A 26,325-nucleotide genomic window follows, 5' to 3' on the forward strand; every position below is an offset into this window, starting at 1 on the left:
GGCAGGGATTGTAGGGGGGGGGGGTGAATGTACAGCGCTCTCTTCCACCTTCAATACCACGACTGAGGTGCCCCTTGAGCAAGGCACTGAACCCCCCAACTGCTCCCCGGGCGCCGCAGCAAAAAAATGACTACCCACTGCTCCGGGTGTGTGTTCACTGCTGTGTGTGTGCACTTTGGATGGGATAAATGCAGAGCACTAATTCCGAGTATGGGTCACCATACTTGGCCACCTTTCACTTCACTATATATTACCTAAAATATCCAGTTTTTGGCTTTGTATACGCTGCGCAGGCCAATCGGTGTTTGAAATCGAAGTACAGTGAGAGCTATAGAGAGCAGGCAGCTCCTCACGCTTTCCAATCACTCAGTACTTTGATGTCAAACACTGATCGGTCTGCGCATCGCCGCTTTAAGTCGCTTTGACTGTTCTCTGTAGACCCTACCTTCTCATGTGCCACGATTGGTCAATTATGTACAATGCCTGCATGTTGCTGGTCAAACTACTTTTCGATCATTACCTTCAGCAAGTATGAAAACAGGAAACAAAGCCCAAACCTGGCTATTTTAGGCAATATAGAAATCCTGGCCAGGACGTGTCCGGGAAAAATGGCATGTATGGTCACCCTATATTTAGCTGCCGCATGACTGTTTAAGAAGATTAAGAAATATTTAAGAAAGTGCAAATGTTTTATGTTGCTTGTATTTCAGTTTATTTTATTATTATCGATACAGAGAAGATTAGCATGGCCCCTTCGAAAGGATGACATGCAAATCAGTGAAACGCGCCTTGTTTTTGGGGCAGTCGTGGCCTAATGGTTAGAGAGTCGAACTTCTAACCCAAAGGTTGTGGGTTCGAGTCTCTGTACCGGCAGGAATTGTAGGTGGAGGAAGTGATGACGTCACTTTCACTTAATGCGATTATAATAGGATTTTGGCAATATTGTGATTAAACTTTACCTCATGTAAATGCAGTACTTCAATCAAAATAATGTGATTAAGCTGATAATCGTAGCAAGTATAATCATATTAAAATATGTGGCGTATGCCGTTTTAAATAAAAGAAATAGGCATGTAAACACCTTAATCACATAATTACAGCTCTGACCAAAGTGCACATGTGCTCAGACATATACAGATGCTGCGTCTTGTTCACAGAGTAGATTTGCTAAGTAATGCTCTGAGAAGGTGACTATGAATAATAGTTGAAGCAGTGTAAGAAATAAATCCCCAAAAAAAGAGATTTTATTGTGACTTGACATTTTTAAATCTTTTTAAATCTGGCCTGGGCTTGCTTGTTTGTTTTTAATATAACAAGTTCTATTCTTGGCAAATGTAAAAGCCCTTTCACACCAAAAGTGAAATGAAAAAGGCTGAATGAAATCTAAATTCACGTCTGTACAGAAGAGGGCGCAGCTCAAACAAACCTTTCAGCTGTGCTGCCCTTCTGGATTACATGAAGAATAGGATGCATGAAGAATAGAAAGGTATGAATTGGATCATTGAAGGCCAGCAGCAAAGATACTTGTTAATTGAATACACAAAGGATATTTGTGTTATTTAACATATTTAATTATTGCAGGTTTGCGTCATATCCTGAGTTTGCTTTTCACAGTTTTTTATCCATTTTGAGGAATACTGAATCTGTTTTTTGTGCAAGTGAGATGAGTAAATGCATTTTCACATTTAGTCTAGAACTATAGTAACCATCATGTTTACACAGCGCACACAACACCTCTGCAATTACTCCCGATTTCTCTCAACATGGGGACAGGAGAGATGCTGGTCAACCAGTGGGGGAAAAAAGTAACTGGCATTGCTTATTTGAAAAAGTAACTCTTGTATAATTCTTGTATATTATAAAGTAATGCATTACTTTACTAGTTACTTGAAAAAAGTAATCTGATTACGTAACGCGCGTTGCTTGTAATGCTTTACCCCCAACACTGCTAATATGAATTGTTGGTGAAATGAAGTCTGCTTTGAGTTAATAATAGCTGTTTAACATGGATGGACCCACTGTAACATACAAACCCTGTATGGATCTACGGCCTATTATGTGTGAAGGTTCAGACTACAACATCATGGAATGCACTCAACTATTTACCCATTTAAATGAATGTGTGCCTTATTTCCCCTGAGTTCACTTGAGCCCTGAAAAACAGAAATCTTATTGCGGCAGCACTGCAGAGAGACACTTTGACTCTAATGGCCCAGAGTGTTTCTCTCTTCTGCCTCCCACAGGGCAATGTTCATCAGATGATATAAAACTGACATTTTCTTATCAAGCAACAGATACAGTTGCTGAAAATGAGACTCTACCCCTGAGATCTGAAAGTAGCTTCATGCAATTCATTAGAATGTTCCGTCATGTTTAGTTCCACCTGTGAGGCCAAGACAGCTCGAAACAGCTGAATGCTTTCCAGAGACTGTCATTCCAACAAGAGCAGCACACAGTTTTGAGTTCAAATGAAACCACCAGATGTTTCAAGCACAGAGAAATTGACAATGATGGGTTTGAAGAACATTCACACTGACCGATTACCCCAAATAGTTCAAAGGTAAAGTGCAATAGCAACTGCAGTGCTAAAAGCTGAATTATTATTAAAATTATATTTTTTACTTTTATTTATACTGAGTCTTTTAAAAAATTAATTTATAAATCCACAGAATCTATACAGAGTTATAAGATGAATATATAAGATAATCATTCCAAACAATATAGGATTTTTGTGGACCTTTGCTTCCGACTTTCTGACTGAATATATTGTAGAAATTTCACTCCATGGTCATCAGTGTTGGGGAGAAACAAACTAAAAGTGGCAATGCTAATAATAAGATTTTTCAGCAGCATGACAGTAGCTCAGTGGTTTTCTTTCCCGTAACAAGCTATTTAGTGATATAGCGTCGCAAATGGCTACTTTCCTATTTTTCCCACACACTGTATTGCAATTGCAACTTTACAGCCAAGAAAACTGAGGTAATAGTCAAGTACATTTCTAGAATGTCCTCTCTGATATTTTGAAGTCCAGTACATTTTAGTGAGTTGGTTCATTCAGGCAATTGATTTAAATAAATATGTCAGAAAATAATAATTTTATGATTAACAAAACCAGTTAAAAGTTTATCCCTGCACAGATGCCTGTTTTTTTTCCCCCAGTGATATAAATATCAAATATTATATTACACGGATATATTATAGGACAGTGCTTAAAATCCATGAATGCATGATTCTGCCTACATGGAAGGTACAGTCAACAATCATTAGAGATTAATAATATAATAATACTAAATATAGTCTAATCTCCCTGGATTTCTCAACTTTGCATTGAGGAATGTAAGCTTTGTTTTTTATTTAACAAAGATTCTCAAATTTCATAGGACTGATATTTGTGAACATAATAGGCATCTGGCATGGGTAAGCGATAACAATAATTAATGAAGGTTTATGTTACCAATACCACTGAATGGTAAGACAATCCACATCCCTATATAATCTATAGAGTGGACACCGCTGCAACATTTGTGAATGCATCGAATGACCTTGAGATACTCACCATGCATCAAACACACACACACACACACACACGTGCACGCAAATATACCTTATCCCATTATCTGTTGTCACCTTATCCCATTATCTGTTGTCAGTGAACTGGAAGCGACACCCTGCAGTTGCTCCAAGATTCGTAAAATCACTGAATTAGCAGGGATGACAATAATATGGCCATGTAATGGTGATTACAGAATATAGTAAGGCCCTCATGCTGTCTTTTCTTATTTTTAAAAATAAAGCTTATTGTAGTCCATCTGAATGCTTTTGGTAGCCTAATTTTTCAAATGCATGTATTAGGGCTGTGCAATTAATCGCATGTGATTGTCATGCGCATCTCGTCAGTAAAGCCGGTTCCGTGATTAGTAGTAAATCGCCATCACCTGCTTTCAGATAGAGCGGCATTTAATACACAGAGCTGTAGTTCACTGACAAGCTCTACACGGCTCTGTGTAGTAAATGATGCTGCTCCATCTGAAAGCAGGTGATGGCGATTTACTACCAATCACGGAACCGGCTTTACTGACGAGATGCGCATGACAATCACATGCGATTAATTGCACAGCTCTAGCATGTATGTTGAAAAACCAGTTCAATGACTGGAAGCCTTTTGCTTGAATCCTAACCCTCAGGTTTTCCAAGACGTAGATGAGTTTGTTTCTTCATCAGAACAAATCTGGAGAACTTTATCATTACATCACTTGCTCACCAATGGATCCTCTACAGTGAATGGGTGCCGTCAGAATGAGAGTCCAAACAGCTGATAAAAACATCACAATAATCCACAAGTAATTCACACTACTCCAGTCCATCAATTAATGTCCTGTGAAGTGAAAATCTGTAATGAACAAATCCATCATTAAAACATGTTTAATTTTAAACAATTACATCCGGCCAAAATACGGGTACATAATCCATAATAATGGTTCCTCCAGGGAAAAAGTCAATCCCCTGTTGTCCTCTCACATCAAAATCCACCAACATATTTGTTTAGTACTATTTTGGACTGTTTTCACTTGTAAACGGTGCTTGATCTGTGCATATTTATCTTCTGATTCAGAGGAGACAACTTTTCCCCCCTTTTATTATGATAGAGGACCTGTAATTTAGCTGGAAGCAATGGTTTGAAGTTAAAAACGTCTTAATCACTGTATAGATTTTGACTTCACAAGACATTAATTGATGGACTGGAGTTGTGTGGATTATTGTGATGTTTTTATCAGCTGTTTGAACTCTCATTCTGACGGCACCCATTCACTGCAGAGGATAGCAAGTGACGTAATGCAAAATTTCTCCAAATCTGTTCCAATGAAGAAACACGCTCATTTACATTTTGGATAGCCTGAAGGTAAGTAGATTTTCGGCAAATTTTCATTTTAATGAAATTTTTCAAGTGGAAATCTGTGGCTTTTTAGTCCATGTTTGCGCCAAGTTAATCTATATGCCAGTAGAAGTTGACAAAATGATCTTTTAGCAGAGAAACACACTATGATCTTTCTCCTGAAACAGAGCAGAAATATTGATCTTATACAATTGAATACACAATTTTTTTTGGCCAATAAAATACATTCTAGAATGTAAATGTCCCTATACTGTAAGTAGCACCTCTGACTAAACTAGCAAGTTGAAATTCATTATCCATTTATATAACCTTACCTAATTCTATTGAATAATTAAAATAAGGAAAAATGTTCTCTGAAATGTTTCGCCCTGAATTCCTGTTTCAATAGAAAATATGCACAGGAAAACTATTTCATGGGGTCTTTAACGAATGTTTGTTTTTTAAAGATTGAAGTCATGTACTCTGACTGGACTTAAAAATGATTATTTAACTCTAAGTGGTAGAAGGTCATAACATAATAACTGTTATAAAAACAAAATGTTTGTTTAGATATTCCATGGCTGTGTTGCAGGAGCTCTATGTAATGTGAACACAATTATGTTGCAAATGGCCTGTACCTGTGAGTCATTAAAATAACTATCACAAATTCAGTTTAAAAACCCCACAGCTGAGGGATCATTATTTGGGCTGTGAACGTGAAGGACAACTGTGAAAATGAGGCATAAAGTAGTTGGAGATTAACTACAAATGCATAAATTAAGGAAAGAGTACACAACAGCATCCAAGTGCTGAGATGTCCCATTGGGCGCGATTTGTTCAGTTATCAAGAATTGGAAGTTACATCAAGGTACACAGATAGTGCCTAGGAAAGGCTTTCACTCAAAACTCTCAGTGGGAACATAAAAGAGAAGCCAGTGATCACTTTGAACGAGCTACTGAGGGGAGTTTTTGAGAATGGATTAAAGACGCACCACTCAACCATACTGCGACTGAACAACATGTAAAGCTGGTACATAGGCATCCCAAAAGACCAGCAGCGTTATTTATTTATTTATTTGTTTGTTTGTTTGTTTGTTTATTTATCTAAAGTGCAAATCATATATACAATGACTTAAATACACCTCTTTTTTCATGGAGGGCATTAAGTAAATAATGTCAGTGTGATACAACTTGTAAAGGTCAGTCATAGTGAAGAAACAAATCTTAAGCTTTAAAAAAAAAGCCTTAAGTAGTTTAGCATAATATTTTATCATCGTTTCTTAGAAAAAAATTGTAAACAAAACTCTTGCTTGTTATAAATATTTGAAAAACATTTTCCCTCCAAATCAAAGTCATGTGGTGCAACCAATATGCAGGGGGGGAAAAAAACATTAAACAGGAAATTATACGGATGTCGGTAAGTCTCTTAAATATCAGATCATTTTGAACTTTTTATGACTTGGTAAGGTTAGTTTAGTTTTTAAAATGTCATGTGGTGCAACTCCCCAAAACAGTTACAGTTGAATTAATGCATGATGTTTATAAAAAATGTTTACCATGTAAAATTTATTTATTTACTTACTTACAAATAATGTATAGGAAAATATGTTACACTTTTTACTTGATGGTTACATCACATGCAATTTTTAGAGTCATTCAATTTAAACTTTTCTTGAAAATGTTTTTTTTTTTATTCTAATTTCATGTTTCACCATATGAAACTAAATAAAAACAGTACATTTCTAAATAACTTGTGTTTTAAACAAGATATTTAAAAGATTTTTTTTATCAGTTTCTTTACTGTGGACACTTTCATGTCATTGACCATTTGAACAAAATTACATTAAATTGTTTGTAAAGCAATAAAATTAATTTGACAAGGGCCTGAAACCTTTCCAAGGACATGTGTATGAGTCATTACTTTTAAAGAGTTCTTGAAAATTGTAAAAAAAAAAATTTTTTAAAAGAGCCATATGAAACTGACAAGAATACAGAGTGCATTTCCAAAAACTTGGAAAGTGAGTTTAAAACTAGATTTCTTAAAGATGTTTTTCCCATTTTCTTTATTGTGGACACTTTCTTATCACTGACCCTTTGCACAAAATTACATTAAAATGTTTATAATCAAAAAATTGAATTTGACAAGGGCCTGAAACTTGCACAGACATGCGCATGCAAGTAATCGACAAAATATCAAAAACATCACACATCTAATTCACTGTTAATTTCCTCTCCTCCTCTTACAGATCAAATCAAATTCTGTTTACTTGCCGAATGTTCCCCATCAAGGGTCAAAGAACAAAACAAAATCAGTGAATGTGAAATCCGGTGAGCCATAGACATGCACAGCATGGAGCCGGCCGTGTCTGTGGATAGTCAAAGGGTTTGTTGTGAAGCACATATTGATCGGAGCGACTCAGATAGCGATTTATCTCGATTAGCGAGACGCCTCAGGAGCAGCACAGCATCAAGGATCAACAATGAGACACGACCCCTTTTTAATTGATCGGGCTCATCATACTTGGGTTGAATTTAACAGTCTAACAGGATTGAGCCGAGCAGAATCGCAGCATGTGCTCACATTCAAGCATTACCACCAACACTTGGCTTGTGTACGACTGTACAAGAGATTTCTCAAGGGGCTGAGCTTTGGAATGACGCCAGGGTGCTATCAGTTTGATCTAATTAGAGAAGCTTTTAATCATAGAGCCACAGGAGCTGAATGTTTGCTGAGGTACGATTCAGCAAGCTTAAAGAGTTTCAGAGAAGCATTCTGTTGCCATCAATAACCACAAAACAGTTATGCTAAGAAGTATATTAATTCTTTGGTAAAATCACCATCTCTAACACTTACTATCTCTGCTACCTATTTCGAAGTCTTAACAGACAATGTAGTTCCCAATCATGTTAACTGAGGGGTTCAAAGGTAATTTGGCATGCAACATAAACAGAACTAAAGTGATCAAATTTACTTGTTTTTGAAAGTAGTTTCTTATGATCACCAATGGTACATTAGGGCTGTCAAAAAAAAAATTCGAATTTCGAATATTCGTCGAATTTAAAATAAAAATCCACATTCGAATGCAAAAGCGTTGCATTCGAATTTTAGGTGTGTGTCAGACAGCCTTATCAGTGGCGCACGAGATGCGATGACGATGTAGGTGTCACTGCATTATAATTCATATAATGCAGTTGAACCCACTAGATGCGGTGCTGCTGCGTTGTTCATTAAAAATATTGTGGAAAAAGAGAACATCAATGCAGAGAAGATATTGTTTACGTTTTGTTTTGATCAAAACTAAAACCAAGCCGTTTACACAGAACAGATATTTCGCACATTTTCTAGAGGGACATCTATCACTGTTGCACTCGCGTCTTGCACAAAAGAGCCGCATGTTTAGAAAGCCATGTAAAATTAATGCAAGTTTAAAACATATATCAAGACTTTATGGCGGGTTTTTTTCCCACCCCACTGTAACTCATGTTTTTAAATGAAAAATGTACTCTGTGTGATTGGCTTTCGGTCCTTTGTATTAAACGATGCATACATACATGATGCTGTTTTGTTTATAGTTGTTTAAGCAACTTAATTAATTATAATTGGTTTATAAACATTTTGCAATTTTTTTCCACAGATAGTCATGTTATCTCATGTTTTGAATAAACGTGCATTAGTAATATTTTTCTCGATGCGCACTCTTTTGGCTTCAGGAGAGAAGCCAAAAGCTTTTCTTCACCCTAACTGAAATTATGCATTTTAAATTCGAATATAATTCGAATTTTAATAATATTTAAGTACAAAGTTCGAATTTAGTTTTTCAGCCATTTTGACAGCCCTATGGTACATTATTTGTTTGGAAATACAGTAAAAAATATATATTATGAAATAATATTACAATTTAAAAGAGCTGTTTTCTATTTTAATGTAATATAGTCCTGTGTTGGCAAAGCTGAATCTTCAGTCTTAATCCTTTAGAAATCATTATAATATGCTGCTTTAGTGCTGATTTGCTGCTCAAGAAAAAAAATTCCTCTTATTATAAAGATTGATAACAGCTGTGCTGCTTAATATTTCTGATTATTGAAGATTATTTTGATGAACAGAAAGCTCAAAAGAACAGCATTTATTTTAAAATAGAAATCTAAAGTTTAAAAAAAAAGTTTTAAAAAAAAGTTACGTATTTATTACAAATTTTAACTTTTCAAAAAAAATTTAATCCTACCCCAAACATACCCAATTTATTTTTTATATTATAAAATAATGTAATTTAATTTGTTTTATATAAATACATGTAAATAAATTTCCACATAAATAACCAGTGATTAAAATATTATTAGAATTATTTAAACTCTCCATTCATTTATAAGTGCTAAATATTTTTCATAGCATGTAGATAATATTGTTCCATTTGTTTACTATATTGATAGGGGGTTGTTTGTTGATTGGAAAGATTATAATGTGTCTGTCAAGACTATAAGATCTTAATAATAGCATCAAATGATATCTAATAACACAAAGGTATTAAAACAGTATCAGTAGTGATATACAAATGTGTTAAATAGCTCAAGTGATAAAAAACATTCATAATAATAATAATAAAAGCTGTAATAAAAGTTTCTAATACTACATAATATATGATATTGAACACTCCCTGTGTTTTTTTACAACTGAAGATAGTGTTTGGATAAATACCAAAACACAGTCTTTTCGTATATTTTAATGTAGTGCAGTGATTTTTAATAAAGAATTTGTTGGAACATGACATTGAGTATATTAAAAAGCTAAATCTACTTTTTTTTCCTTTGCTTAAATAAAATATTTCTCAACTGCCTGTGTTTTAGACAATAAATTGTCTTTGAAATATGTGGATATAGTCTACAGATCAGGGGCTTCTTGAAGATGCACCCATTTATCTTTACTAATAGCTGTTTCAGTGATGTAACCTCAGTCCCACCAGGGGCCTTGAACCTGCCACTCCTACACAAGGGCCACAATGGAGCGAAAGCGTTCTGTGTGTGAGGATGGAGAGAGAAGCCTTGATCAGCGTGTATAATACATGCTGCATGTAAACACCCACAGAGGGAGATCAAGGAACCGCTCTCACTGTGTCTTTTTTTGGACATGGGGATCCTTCCTCTAAGAGCTGTAGCCGGTTGCTAAGCAACACACAGAATCTGGTATGTCAGTGGCATTGTAGCTTTGATTTACAGTAGGACTCCAACAACTATACCAGAGCGTTTCTCATTACAGAATGGAGAGATGTTGAAATGAGCTAGTAACACAAGTATCACATGTTTCTCAGTAATCTGAAACTAAACAAGGAATGATGCAACATTTTATTTTATTTACACTGAATGTGGAAAAAAATGACTTGGTTGTAAGATGTGACCTTGAAACCTTGTGCTCCAATGTGAAGCATGCTCACAACAGTAGTAAACCATACTCTTAGGGATGGTTCACCCAAAAATGAAAATTTGATGCTTATCTGCTTACCCCCAGGGCATCCAAGATGTAGGTGACTTTGTTTCTTCAGTAGAACACAAACGAAGATTTTAGAGTAAGTATAAAAAGTACAAGTAAGTTTTTATAAGCTTCAGAAATAAGCTTCAGATGAAATCAACAGTGTTGGAAAGGTTACTTTGGAAATGTAATAGGTTACAGTTTACAAGTTGCCCTATTTAAAATGCAGTAAGTAATGTAACTATTTCAATTACTTTATTAAAGTAATGTAACTGATTACAATTGATTAAATTTCTGAATTTCTAACTGATGTTTTCAACTGTTAATCATTTTGAAAAATTTTAAGCAGGCAGGGTTAACCTTACAGTAGGACTCAACACTAATTACTGTAAGACTTTCAAAATCCTTCATCGCTTGAATTAAGATGATAATAATTTAATTTTAAAGCACAGCCACCACAAAATCCGACTTTAGCAGCTCTTTTTACTTTGAGATTGTTCTGAGGTTAAATACAGATTTTAAATCATAACAAGAAATAGTTTAATAGCTATGATACTGTTTTTGAAATCAAATCTTTGCATAGCTATGCCAGGAAACACAGACATCTAACAGTTCATCTTGGCATCCAAGATGTAGGTGACTTTGTTTCTTCAGTAGAACACAAACGAAGATTTTAGAGTAAGTATAAAAAGTACAAGTAAGTTTTTATAAGCTTCAGAAATAAGCTTCAGATGAAATCAACAGTGTTGGAAAGGTTACTTTGGAAATGTAATAGGTTACAGTTTACAAGTTGCCCTATTTAAAATGCAGTAAGTAATGTAACTATTTCAATTACTTTATTAAAGTAATGTAACTGATTACAATTGATTAAATTTCTGAATTTCTAACTGATGTTTTCAACTGTTAATCATTTTGAAAAATTTTAAGCAGGCAGGGTTAACCTTACAGTAGGACTCAACACTAATTACTGTAAGACTTTCAAAATCCTTCATCGCTTGAATTAAGATGATAATAATTTAATTTTAAAGCACAGCCACCACAAAATCCGACCTTAGCAGCTCTTTTTACTTTGAGATTGTTCTGAGGTTAAATACAGATTTTAAATCATAACAAGAAATAGTTTAATAGCTATGATACTGTTTTTGAAATCAAATCTTTGCATAGCTATGCCAGGAAACACAGACATCTAACAGTTCATCTTAAAAAATAAAGCACATACATAAACCCAAATAGGAAATTAAACAGTTATCAAATAAGCATGTGTCCTATTCTGTTTCCTAAACTCCTGAAACATTGGTGTCTCATATTTTAGAGCAGCCAATGCAATTTGGAAAAGAATTCAATTAATTCTGTAAATGTGTGTGTGTGAAAATATTCAGATGTAACCCCCTTTGTAATCGTCAACATTTTCATAAGTAACTAATTTAATTGCACATTTTTTCTTTACAGTTACATTTATTTTGTAATTAAATTACATAACGCCATTCCATGTTACTCCTCAACACTGGAAATCAAGAGATATACTGTAGGAGATTTGCACAAACTTTGCAGAGCAACCTAGATTTCCAAGATTTCCCAATGTCCTCAATGTCTCAATGACTTTGTACAGGAACTGTAAAACCTTTTGTTATTTATATAGTGGCTGTTGATGGTGTGCACACTCAAGTAAAAGTCTTTTAAAAGTAAAGTAAATTGACTTAGGACAATGGGAGAGAGGGGAAATGGGGTCGGGGCATGACGACCCAATCCAGAGTCAAACCCAGAACCCTGTGAGCCAGTTCACATCAGGCCCGGCTCCAGATATGAGATGAGAAATCTGTACATATTGTGTTTTGTTAGGCTACTAAAGTGCAGTAATAAAGTTCGTTTTTAGTTCTAACAAAGTTCATTCGCTGTTACTATTGTTATATTGCTTTGGAATTCAGCAAGTTTGTTAACCTCAAAGGTAGCAAAGTGAATGAGCTGGCTAAGGCTGTCTCAACAAATAAAAAAAAGAGGGGATTGGGAAGACCACAAAATGAAAAAAAAAAATACATGGAGCTCAATTGAATATTGCACCAATTTTATGATTGGCTGTTATGAATGTGTTAGGCCAAGCTTCTGATTGGCCCGTGGTGCCGGGCCTGGTTCATATCAAGAGCAAGTGCAGTTACTTCCACACCACTCCTCAGACACTCGAGCCAATTTCGCCCATCATAAAACGCACTGCTTCAGAACAAAAGCTCTGTTATGGCTGCTGATATTATGACATCTGTTGTGGTGACTTATGAAACGTCTCTTCACAAGGACGAATGACCATAATCAGAAGTTAATTAAAACAATGAGATTGGCTTGTTAGTGTAACCGGTTCTACTTCGCCTCGCTCCGAGCGGGATTCGAACCGCGGTCTCCGGCGTGGGAGGCGGGCGCTCTAACAAGGAGGCTAAAGGTCAAAGGAGGCTACAGCTCTTACTAGCCTACGACAGTTACACTCACCCCCCCTAAACCTCACTCCCATCCGGGTCACGGCACCAAATGTAACCGGTTCTACTTCGCCTTGCTCCGAGCGGGAGACCATCCAAGATGTACACAACATGAGTTTATTTATTCATCGAAAGAATTTTGGAGAAATTTAGCTTTACATCACTTGCTCACATTAGTGCTAAATTTCTCCAAATCTGTTCCCATGAAGAAACAAACTCATCTGCCTGAGGGTGAGTACATTTTTGTTTTTGGGTGAACTATTACCTTAAGTATAGTAATAAAATCCAATACAATTAAGTACTTTACATCCCTGACATAACATGCACGTTCTGTATCACATACCTGTTCATATAGACAAAATAATGTGGAAATGACACAAACTTAAATGTTTAACAGCCCATGTGAGTTTCTATACTCACAAATTCTACAATACAGGATCAGAAAACATGCTAGATTTTCATGTGCTATACAGTTAAACTTAATTAAGTCCACTGGTTGACGATAACTCAAAGTTTATTTGCTAACTGTTTGCACATGGACAGAAACTGACACTTTTGCCACTCTGTATTATAGCACTGTGACAATCTCTGGCTTTTGTAGCTATGTAACTTCCCAACACAACACACAATTCTCAATGCAAAGCCAACTTTTGCAAGTCTCTTGATCTAAACTTTTGGCTTGTGAGAGAGAAAACAAGTATCTAAATGTGTAAGCTTTAAACAAAAGGACAGACTGCCTTGATGTGACCAAACTGTTGTTCTATAAAAAAATAAAAAGCCATCATCCCAAGAGCACTAAGATGAATTACAATAATCTGAGTCACTCTCGTCCTCTGTGATTGAAGCTTCCGCTCTGATCTTTGGCCCAAAACATGAGAGAAACAGAACATAAAAGTGGACCTCAGCCTACATGTGAGTCGAAAACAGTGTTTTTGTGCTAAAAGTATTAATAATGACAATAATACTAAATAGAATGTCAAACATGACAACAAATGTCAAATACATGATTAAAGCTTAGCATACACAGAGACAATATTATTGCTGTAGTTTGCTAGCACACAGCTTAAGAATCCACTTTAAAACCTAAAATTATTTGCTGTTTTCCTATAAGATCTAACAAATCGATATAGTTTCACAGTCAATAATATGGGCTCTGTTTATAGTAAGTGTTGTCATTTCAAATGGCTATATGTACAGCATGCAGATTTGGACAAAATTCAGCATTTCCTTACAATATGAGTTGGAATATGAATTGAACTGGCCAATATTCCCCATGAGCTGATCCAGTGTATTTATACTAGGCAATGAATTGTAGTGTCTCAATAGCCAGAAAAAAAACTAAGCCAGCACTCCTGGGATTCCACTCATGCGAGCAAGGTAATGAAGTTGTCACATTAAGATCGAAAGTCTTTGCAGCTCACATTTGAGCGAAACATCGAGCCCTGTAGCAATGCCCAGTGCTACATGAATTACAGTAGTTATTTTATAAATGTGAAAAATCTTTGTGTTTTTCACCCCTAGAGCCTATAATGTTGCAATAACAGCAGGACGTGTCAGTCCAGAAATGTTGGCAAAAGGACTCCAGTCTCACAGAATCTGAAGATGACAATATTGGTGCTGTCTGATGGAACACAAATAAATATCCTTACAGAAGCAACAGGAGTCCAATAAGTGTCTGGCACTGGAGACATTTCTAACTGCTCTTTTGAGGTCAGTGTTAAAAGCCTTATAGGTAAATTCATCTGATAACAACCAGTTCCCAAACAACTCTTCATATATCACACAGATATATTTAAAATCATTTAATCTATTCTATAACTTAAGTGTCATCAAGCAGAAAAACCCTGGGCCTAGAGGAAATATCAAAAACATCTATGTTTTTTATCCCAATTCTGCAACTTCAAACTTGGTTTAAAATCTACTAAACATGGTCAAACGATATAATGATAATAGAAATGCCTATAATTGTTTTATGCTGTTTGTGTTGACAGATGTTCATATTTTTATCACTTTAACTATGTTTTCAGGTGTGATAGACTCATTTTTAAATAGTCTGGCTTTTCTAGTAACAAGCTATTTTTTTTCCAGCAATGAGTAGCATAGTGTGACAAACAGCTATTGCTATTTTTAATGTTACATTGTATTGCACACACAGCTTTAAACCACGCAAACAGAAGCAATAATCAAACACAATCTCTTAGCACACTCTCTTATTAAGCAGCACTGACAATCTGAATCAATTTGATCAGACAGTTCGAAACAAAGAGATATCCTTCAATCCTATAAATGTCTTATTTATTGATGGCCTTTGTGCTGTGCTGAAAACCCTTTACCTGATTTGGTGTTCCTGTTCAAAAATGCCCGGCCTTTTTAAAAAATTGCTTGTAAATCTCTCATTATGCTATATTATCACCACATCTACACATTATTTGTGGATAATTTTGGCAATGCTCACTCAAAAACTAAGGTGCATAAGCACAGATTAATGAGGCCTATGATCATTCAGGTCCAAAACTGCATACAAAACCTGTGCTAACTGAAAACAAGTTGATAAAAAGATTGAATCCAATATTTGGTAATAATATAGCATAACAAGAAATGCATAAGTAAGTCAGGCATTTTTAACTGGGAACACCACAAGTGTAACAAGGTAAAGAAAAAAAATCTCAAAGAGTACAAAACTTATCATTAAAAAATCGAGGGAGGTTTTTATACCCTGTGTGAGCAAAGTCAGTCAGTTTTAGTCCAATGTGATCAAATTAATTAGCATTAACTAGGAAAAAGAAAATCCTCTCTGGGTCAAAATGACCGAAACACAACATGAGGGTTAAGCTGTACTTCCAGTACAAATAATGATAATAACAATATTTATTTATTTAATTGTTTATTTTTTATTCAGTAAACATTTCTTCTCTTTTTTTCCAGAAAAATATTGGCTTAACCCATAAATGAATGCCATGTTCTTTAGCTACATGAGGAAACCCGTTTCTGCTCTTGCGAAACTTTTTCTGAACAACATTTTCAGGAAAAATAAATAAATAAATAAATAAATAATTATATATACAGTATATATATACTGTATATATATATATATATATATATATATAAACTGATCTTTTCCAGAATAATTTCCCAATAATTAAAGGGGTCATATGATGCTTTTTTAAAGATCATTATTTTGTGTATTTGGTCTGAAACACACAGCGTCTCCCTGACATTCTGCATCAACACTAACTGCTTTACTGAAACCACGCCTTCTTTCTTTGCGTGCACATTTGGGCTGCATTATTCTAATATTTCCACATAGTGAGGTAGATATGTGGGGGCGTGTTAGAACGAGCCGTTTTAGGGGGGCGTGGCAGAGTCTTAACTTTGATAAAGAATATCTCTTTGGTTTTGAGACTTTAGTCTTTGCAACCTCAGGGATCTTATCTATGCACAATCAGCTTGTAACACTCCAAAGAGAAAGGAAAACTTGAAATCGCATCATATGACCCCTTTAAGAGAATTCAGAAAATGTCTCAAATAAGAGTAAACAAGCTCTACCATCTCCTGCCTGCTTGACATTTGACTGCTCATGGCCCTGTCCCGCTAACAGTCCTCTAGTATGGCCACTTCCTGCCGGAATCTTGTCTTCCCGTGTGAACGTGACACGCAGCCTATTGAAAACCGGCAGGGCACTTGGCAAAAGAGCAGGAAATGGAGGGGACTCTTCAGTCTGTGGCCAAAGGACAGACAAGCACAGGCCTGTTTTAACACACATGAAGCTGTCTTTCCACTCCACCAATAAAGATTTTAAGTGATTCAAAGGGATAGTTCATCCAAAAATGGAAGAAAAAAAAATCTTGTCATCATTTGTGCACCATTATTTCATTCCAAACCTATGTGACTTTCTGTGGAACACAAAATGAGCTTTTCTTGCCATGCAATGAAAGTGAATGGGAACAGTAGCTTTGAAACCCCAAAAATTAGAAAAGAAAGTAGCATGCAACCATCCTCTAAAGCCATATGATGGTTTTTACTGAAAATCTTGTTTGATAGTCATTGTGTGGAAAAGAGCAGACATTCTGCTAAATAAATTATTTTGTGTTCCACAGAAGAAAAGCAAGTCCTACAGGTTTGAAATTACATGACGACAATTAATTGAAGGCAGAATTTAAATTTTTGAGTGAACTATTATATAGTTATTATTCTATAAAAGCTGACAGTATGTTTCAATATGAAACCAACAAGTCAAACCAAGAAAAAAAAAAAGAGTTTATACATTCAAGTCTTGACTGTTACACTGCCTGGTCAGTGTATGTCAAGAACCGTATTTCAGTTCCCATCATGGCCCTTACATATCTCTTCAAACTGCATGTCTGTGTTTGGTTACATTGTAATAACATTGTTACAAATATGTTACTACATAGGAACTGCGTTCATGCGGCTCTGCGCTGAATATTTGTGAGCTAACAACTGAACTTTTGTTTTAAAGAGAATGTTAAGGGACATTTTCTGAATAAGTAAGGGATGATGTACTGTCCGACAGTCATAGACTTTGCTAGGCCCTATTTAGGAAAGCTTCTGCCTCGTCTATGATCTCAGCCCCCCTAAAAATCAGCATTGAACGCAGTTGTTGGCAAATTCTGTGATTGTGTAATCTCTGTTCATGCCTGCTGAAAACAGCCGTTTCTGAGGTTATTTTACTCTGAAACCTCCCCTTTAAAGTTGTTAACCAATGATTGTTACAGTTCATTACATGTAGTATTATCCTTCTCTAAATGGTGGACGCGGTCATGGTGACAGAGCGGCAATGATCGGCATGGAGTGCTACCCTGCACACAGCTGTCAGGTGATCTCTCTCTCTCTCTCTCTCGTCTAAACACTTTCCTTTCAAGTGAAACAACAAAATAAAATGCAACCAAATACATACCTTTACTAATACACATCTACTAAGAGAGTCAAATGATTTTATTTATTTAAAAAAGTTGTTAGAGGAACAAGATTCAAATTTGCACCCTCTGGCACATAAAGGGGTAGTTGATGAGCTTTGAGTTTTCGTGTTTACTATATTTGATGAGCTCTAATCATCAATGTTTATATGTGACTAAAAGCCTAACTTAAATATAAATATCTAAAGCGATAATTATCTTCAGAAGATTTAGATTAAAACACTCAATTCATATCAATTACTTTTTTTTTTTTACTTTGTATCAATTACAATTGTTTTTTTTGTTTTTTTTTCATTTTGATGCATGAATATTTTGGTTGCGTGGTGATGAGGAAAAAAAAAATGGCTGAAGATAAACAGATGTCTTAAAGGGATAGTTCACCCCCAAAAAATAATTAATTATTCATTATTTATTCACCCTCATGTTGTTCCAAACTCAAAAGACTCAAAAAAAACAAACAAACAAACAAACAAAAAAAATCGAGATGACAGATTTTTCATTTTCAAGTGAACTAATCCATTAAGCCAAAATATTCATTTGAAATATAAAAATATTAAACATTTATTAAAATAAGTAAGATAAGACACTACAGGCAAAAAAATGTAGTTTTTTCATGGACTGTTCAATTTTGAGATTTTGGGCTTTATTCAATGTGTTGTTTCCGACTAGTGGAAAGTAAACATCCAAAATACTCAAAAGTGCTTATTTCATTGCACTTCTTCTATTTACATTTGCAGATTTCTACTATTGTAAACATCTTTAAAGGCCGTTTTCTAAATTGTTTTTTTTCCTGCACTGACCCAAAAATTACCACTTCAGTCACACAAGGATTTGTTCATATATCATTTGCCTGACTTTATGCAACATTCCATTCCTAAAAATATGGTGAACATTTATATTTTCTGGTTGTTGGCAGTATTTTCTGATTTATGGAGTGATAAAACGAGGGTATTACTTTATTTTAAGGACTAACTAGCATGCCTATTGGTGTTTTATTAGTACTTATAAAGCACACTTTACCCTGTTCAGCTGGGGTGCCTTAAATTGGCTAACAATAGTCAATTATACAGTTTTCCACATATTATACAAAGACTATGGAGAGCTCTCATGTCTTGAATTTGTGATCAGATTTGTGAATTAGACCATGAAGCAAGATCGAAGTTTGTATTTTTTATTATTTTAGCTCAAATAGTAGTGCGTGACACTAGCAACGCTAAGGTCATGGGTTGGATTCTTAGCGAATTAACTGACTACATATACATGTATGCATTTAACAGATGCTTTTATCCAAAGCAGCTTACAAAAGGGGAACTAAAGCTATCTGTCAATGAAAAATGTAACTGACTAAAATGTATACCAATATCTAAATGTTTACTTGATGCATTTCTTTTTTCTTTGATAGAATAAACAATTGTCCATTTTACGAATACCACGATTCACTAATCAGAATTAAGTATTTCAGAGAGATGTGTAATACCACTAACATGAATTACAACCATGCCTGCTGGCGGTTGAAGAACCTTTGTACTTCTTTTCAGCTTGATCTGACACAATCGAAGCAGCTACATTGACCCTTCTTGGTAATTATCTGCTGAGTCATTAAGAAGAGCCGGGGTGAGGGCAGATGTCACGATCTATGGCCCGATGTGTCATCAGGCTTTTGTAAATCTAAATATAAATGCACGGAGAGGAGCAAGCAGCCTGCATCATCTGCTTCATTACGGTGGAGATTCACAGTATTACGGAGGATTCGAGTGGAGTGGAGCTGGTCGCCACCCACTCCTGTTAGCTGCCACCCACCCACCTACACACACACACACATACACAAGCATAGGCTTGTTAATCACAATTCCGTCAAATGACGAACAGGCTGCAGAAGTGACTATATACACTCATCCACACACACAATCACAGAATCAATGATCTGTCCTGAATACTAAAAACACCACCACCATTCTGAGGAATGTGGTGAACAACACATGCGAACAACACACATATACGCGCATACACACCCTCGCACGCACGGTCTCCATGGAAACAAGCGGGAGAGTGGCCCGTCCCACTCTCTTTTGTGGACCGATAGAGGAGGATGAGAAAGAGAGAGGAAGAATGAAAGAGATGCAAAATACAGAGCGAGAACAGCGGACACAGAAAAAAAGCAGAGAAACCCAGAAAGAGCTGCAAAGCATCACTTTAGAAGACATAATGGATGAAATCAGACTTAGTTTCTGTTACAGACATTATCAGCGCACAGTCCAGCGTGTGTATGACTGGTATGCCCGATCAGAACTCAAAGCCAAGCGCTGCCTTGACACCCAACAGCTGAAACGGTGGGAAACACTGCACTGCACCACAGCACTAATGTATACAGCAACCAGGAAACCCCCTCTTGTGTGCACTGAATACTAATAGCCATGATTGGCTAGCACTGCTCAAGCAAAACCGTGTCATATATATGACTTGGATGTTGTTATGAAGTTTCCTAGAAAGGAAAATCGAGCAGCCTCTTGTAAAGTGAAAGAGTTACCATGTTAAATTGAGGGAATCAGAATGTAATATCATAATATTGCAGTATTTTACATGGTACTGTATGATCACCTTATTAATATCCGATGGCATTTGCAAAGTACACCAATATCTATGTCAAAGAATACCATGGAATTACCTGTATTAAAAAAGGTACTCATTACTTTTACATTATGAATATGCACTATTATCCAAAGTGACTTACATTGCTCTACCGTTTAAGTTACATGCTTGATTGAATTTAAAACGCTTAAACTATAGTTGAGTTACCATTAAAAAAAAAAAAAGTTACATCACAATCTACTAACCAAAAGTAGCTAATAAAGATTCATTATATAATATAGGATTTATTAAAAATGTTATAGGAATAATAAATAGAATTTTAGAATAAATATCCAATTAATTAATTATTTAAAGGGGTCATATGATGCTGCTAAAAAGAACATTATTTTGTGTATTTGGTGTAATGAAATGTGTTTATGCGGTTTAAAGTAAAAAAAACACATTATTTTCCACATACTGTACATTATTGTTTCTCCTCTATGCCCCGCCTTCTGAAACGCGTCGATTTTTACAAATTATGCAAATCTTCCCACATAGTGGGGTAGATATGTGGAGGCGTGTGTTCGAACGAGCCGTTTTAGGGGGGTGTGGCTGACTCTTAACTTTTATAAAGAATATCTCTTTGGATTTGAGACTTTAGTCTTTGCAAATTTACAGATCTTCTTTATGCACCAAGAGCTTGTAACACTCCAAAGAGAAAGGAAAAAATGAAATCGCATCATATGACCCCTTTAATGTAATCATTTGAATAAAGTGATATATTATGTGTATATATATGTGTGTGTGTGTGTGTGTGTGTGAATCATTTTTAAACCATATTAATTACACAAACCAAACTGACAAGCTGATTTGCACATGCAAATCACACACATTATGTGATAATCAAACAGTGACGTAGGTTGTAAATGTAATAGTTACTCATAATAATTACTCATTGGAAAAAGTAATCGTTATTGTTAGTAAATTAAATTTGTTCACGTGTGTTTGCGCATTGCAGAAAGCATCACATCTCAAGTCTGATTTGCAAATAAAAAAAAAGATCAGATTTGTGAATTAGACCTTGTAATTTTGTCATGACACTAAATAGAAGTTTTGCATTTTCCCATCATTGTAGCTCAAATAGTAAAGCGTGACACTAGCAACACCAAGGTAATGGGTTCGACTCCGAGAGAATGAACTGACTACGCTTATATTTCTAGCAAATGCTTTTGACCAAAGCAGATCACAATAGAAGAACTAAAACAATTCACAGAAAAATGTGACTAAAATTGTATACCAATATCTAAATGTTCACTTGAATACTTGATGCACAGGAAGACATTTTGAAAAGCATCCCAGTGTTTTAGTCCATACAATGAAAGTCAATAAGGTCTAGTGCTATTTAGACCCCACAGGTTCTAACCTTTTAGCACAATTATAAGTAGTAGTTGCTAATTTTATTGAGTGAGACCCAACACTGCAACGGTATGTGTCCAAAAACCACTGTATTACCATGGTACAATACATGTCCAAAAAACTATGGTGAATGCAAAAAAAAAAAAACACCTGACTCTACCATGGTACATCTACAAAAAATAAATAACCATGGTGCATGTCCAATAAAACATATTATATGGTACATACAGTTTTATAGTTTCAATGTGTGCGTAACATGCATATATTTTTTGTATATATTGTGGTTATGTATCGGTTCAGTGAGTTTTCATTTTGGTTTCATTTTGCCGGCATCATATATAGATGCATGCAGGTGAGAACATTGTGTTTCCGGCTGATCTGAGTCGTGATTGAGTGTGTGCTTGAGATTCTGAGCACTATCTGTTAGAAAAGCACAGGTCCAGTGCAACACACAGAGACTCTTTGATCTACAAAAGCTTCTCATGTGAGTTACGCAATGACAAAGGTAGAGCGGCAATATTTACCCAGTCTTGCTCACTTGGACACATAATCTCATTCACACTATCACACACAGTCTAACACTCACACACGCACATGAAAGTGTGTGAGAGGTGCTGATGGCTGTCAGATGCTCGGCCCCTGCAGTGTGGACAGTTTCGAGTGAGCTGCAGACTTTTGGCTCAGTGTGTAACAGAGCATCCGAGAGAGAAAGACAGAGAGAGATAGAGCGAGGAACCTTGAATCTTCATCAGCGAACCCCAGCGACAGGGTTCCACACGACTTTGCGTACCGGCAAGCCTGGATTGAGTACCATAGACAACCTCAAGTCCGCCTCCTACCGCACCACACGTAAACGCACAGGAACTCAATGTGCTGCTGGCATGTCCTCGCGAGAATGATGCCCCACCGGCAGGCAGCAGAGCATAAAATCACATCTCTCCACATGGAGAAGGTTGCAATATTGCTAGGCAACGTCCCTGGCCTCTCCGGTTCGAAAATAGAGATCTCACTGTGCCCGCCACACTTGAGCAGATGTTAATGTCTTGATTGAATTAGAAGATCACACCGTAACAGCATGTCACGGACACCTGTACCTAAATCCTGCACGCGTAGAAACGCACAAACAAGATATAGACTTCCGGCAGTTTACGTTTACGTTCTGGATTAAGTCTGACACCTTCCACAACGATATCCCATGAACACCACCAACTCCTCAGCACATTTTCATTCATTTTTAGAGCAACTGGTTCTTCAGTGATACAGAGTTGTTTTGATTGGACTTACCTCTGTGCAGGAAGCATCACATACAAGTCTTCTTCAAACCATCCCAGAAAACCAGAAGACAGTTATGAGAGAGAATGAGAGAGCCAGGAAAAATCACTCACACAGGCTGATAGTCCAAGCAGCCAGGACATGTTTTTTAAAGACAACAGCATACACTACATAGCAATCACTATGTAGTGAATAGTGAGTCTAGTGAATGAACATTTTTGAACACAATATATGCATGGATGTGTAAATTACAATAATGGACATGGAAGATTTGAAAACTGGTACTTTTGAACGTTATACAGCTTCATAATTGGTTTTGTCACTCAGTAGGTTTGCTCGGTAGCTCACATGATACGGTGTTGCACTTGTGATGTGAAGCGGTTCTGTACGAATCCCTATGGTTCGAACACAACAGCTCAAACTCACGGGATTCTAAGGATCAACATGAATCTGGTAATGTTTTATTAAGTTGGTTGTTGTACTTATTGTGGCAGTTTGGAAACGAAATGTCAGGTCAGTGGTGTTAAATCATGTGCTGTTGCTTTTTCTAGACTTCGATTCATGCAAATTTTGGAAACCAGAAGGGCAAACACTTGTAAAGACGTTTTGCATTCCACCACGTTTATTTGATTAGACAGTGTTGCAAGAAAGTGGAGTAGATGGTATATTTTCACATTTTGAATTCATTATTACTTGTTATTTATGATAAAATAATTACATTTCATGTTTTTTAAAGACAACAGCATACACTACATAGCAATCACTATGTAGTCAATAGTGAGTCTAGTGAATGAACATTTTTGAACACAATATATGCATGGATGTGTAAATTACAATAATGCCTGTGACGCTTATTTGTCTGATGTGCATCATGAGTTCAATTCCACAACACGATGTCATGAACAGTTTTCCTTTCTCCTTTTCCAAACTGACAGCTACTGTACATCAGTCTCTTGGTATTGTTCTTGCCTTTTGCCATTACTATGGCAACCGATTTAGATGATTCAAATGGACTTGATTCATCGCTTCCAAAATGACAGCGTGGACAATCAGTCCTGACGATCAGATTTGAAAACAAATTGGAATTGGATGCAGTGTGAACAAAGCGCTTGGTATCCTCTTCAAAAACAATGCAAAGACACTTTGATTCTTAGAAGGCAATGACAGAAAAAATGAGACACTTCAAGATATGACATATCTATGACATATGTGACATAACATTCATAGACAGGGGGCCCATTCAAATTAAAGGTGAGAGGTTTAAAAGATTAAATAAGGCCATTCAAATACCATCAATCTCAGAAGATTATGCATATTTTACGCCAAAGTTGTAAAACAGATATTCTACTGCAGTGAGGGCATTTGGACTTGGGTGGGTATGAACGTTTACATACGGCTACATATTTCAACCGAGAGATGCATAAGAGTGAGAAACACAAAACATATGGCAAGGTCTCATTTATCTCAAAGAAACCTGAAATCAGACAACTTGAACAATTTTTGATTGACAGTGGCAGGCAAGCTCCTTCCTGAATCAGCTGACCACGCTTTTCTGAAGACCTCAGCTTTTCTGATGACACAAAAGAATCTGACCACATAGTAAGACATTTACCACTTGCATGCCAGAATTGTCGTTGTTAACTGAAATCTACAAAAAAAATCCAATTTAGCGATTTTCATGAAAGAAATTTTAATGTGTTCAATTTGAAAAATATATATATATATATATAACTCTACAGGATAGACTACCATCTGGTGTCAAATATGGCTAAAATTGATTGAAAACTGAAAAAAAAAAAATCAAATGACGTTCTAAGAAAGCAACACTGGTTCAGCCAATAGTGTTTGGTCGGGGCTATTTGTTTGCTGACCATTGGCAGACAGGGGAGTGTTTGGGAAACCTGGTTGAAAACAATCACTCTCCATGCCATAATATCCCTACTTCTCTACTATACAATGTGAAATAAGATATAAATTAATATATGAAGTCAAAGGGGTAGTATGTCCAATTATGCAGTATTCATATAAATACCCAACTGACGTACTACTTTCTGAAGTTTGCATTCAATTGACACTTTAGTATCCCATGAGGCCATGGGAGAAAAGATTTGTCATATTCGTAAATGGCAGGAAGCAGCGGCTTGGCGGATGTCCTAGGTAGCAAGATATTCCAAAATGTTGGATGTAGTTTCTTAATATTGCAAGATATCAACCTGCGAAGCTCTACCAAATCGCAACAGTCAACCTGGATTATGTGTGCCTTGATAACCAATCACATCGCAGCCTTGATGTCACTGAATTTCTGTCAGAGTTGTGCGACATCACTGTTTGCCGATATTCTAAAAATGAATGAGAAGTGCCGTAAACTGAATCCTATCTAATGCAAAATTGTTCATGACTTTCACTTATAAAACTTTTTTTTTTTTTTTGGTGTAAACTGGTGTAAAATGGGTCAATCCAAAGCAAATGTTTAATGGCAAACATGTTGAACATTAGCCGATCGAGTGTCAATTCATTAAATGATAAGCTTGTTTTCCTACACAAGCAGTTTATTCAGCGTATTGAAGCCTCTCCATTGATATCCATCCAAAAAAAAAAACAGCTTCTGCTCTCTTTCCCTGTATACTACTGTGTTAGGGGCCATTTACACATGAACACATTGTTTCATTTGCATTGTTTTTCTATTTAAACATGCGCTAGAAGGACATGACACACGTTAATAAAAAAAAACACACAGCACTCAAGTTAAAAGTTCAACTTTTATAAAACCTTCAGACATTGCATTTTTTAGCTTAGGTAATGTTTTTGGGAATGAATATTTTGACCCTTGTTTGGAAACAACATTGAAATCAATGAAGCTATAAGTAAGTTTCATATTACATTCCTCCAAAGTTTGGTAAAAAAAAACAAAATTGGAGCTTTGTCACACACTGTTGAGAGATGTTATTGGTTCACCGAATGCCAGGTTTCCTCACTGTCATATATGACAGTGTATATAAGACAGCGTTGGCCTTTTGAATGCCCATTGCAGCCAAACCGTACACAACAAATCGACCGCCTGTCAACTCTCCTTGGCTTAGACTCATAGCATATACTGACTGTTAGAGTAACTGGAGTGCTTCACATGAACAAAGTCTGTAGTTTGGTTAAATATAACCTTCAATCAGGCCTCTACTGTTTGTTTTCAAGGAACAAAAGCATGAGTTTGAACCAAGAGACTGTTGCTGAGTACTGTCATAACATCTAAGGTTCAGACTCATTAGCATCATTACCTAAAGGGTGTTTTTACACTCCCACTGTGACAAATATATCATTAATACTCCTTATGAAGATCACATT

The 26,325-nt window shown here is 36.0% G+C and overlaps 1 protein-coding gene across 4 annotated transcripts in view; it reads right to left on the reverse strand.

Annotated features, from left to right (window-relative positions):
* The window catches only part of LOC107712425 (disks large-associated protein 2-like), a 51,766-nt gene that overhangs the window by 15,787 nt on the left and 9,654 nt on the right, over positions 1 to 26,325 (reverse strand). For 2 of the 4 annotated variants that reach the window (XM_016517670.1, XM_016517671.1), the window contains exon 1: positions 3,605 to 3,758. The exons of 1 other annotated variant lie outside the window; for it this stretch is intronic. The gene's annotated coding sequence lies outside the window, so the exon portion shown is untranslated. Of the gene's footprint in view, positions 1 to 3,604; positions 3,759 to 26,325 lie in introns of those variants that run through there. One more of the 4 variants, XM_016517672.1, reaches the window with a different exon arrangement.

This window comes from Sinocyclocheilus rhinocerous, unplaced genomic scaffold, assembly GCF_001515625.1.
Source record: "Sinocyclocheilus rhinocerous isolate Xijiao unplaced genomic scaffold, SAMN03320098_v1.1 scaffold2613, whole genome shotgun sequence".
In the NCBI taxonomy this organism is placed as follows: Eukaryota; Metazoa; Chordata; class Actinopteri; order Cypriniformes; family Cyprinidae; genus Sinocyclocheilus; species Sinocyclocheilus rhinocerous.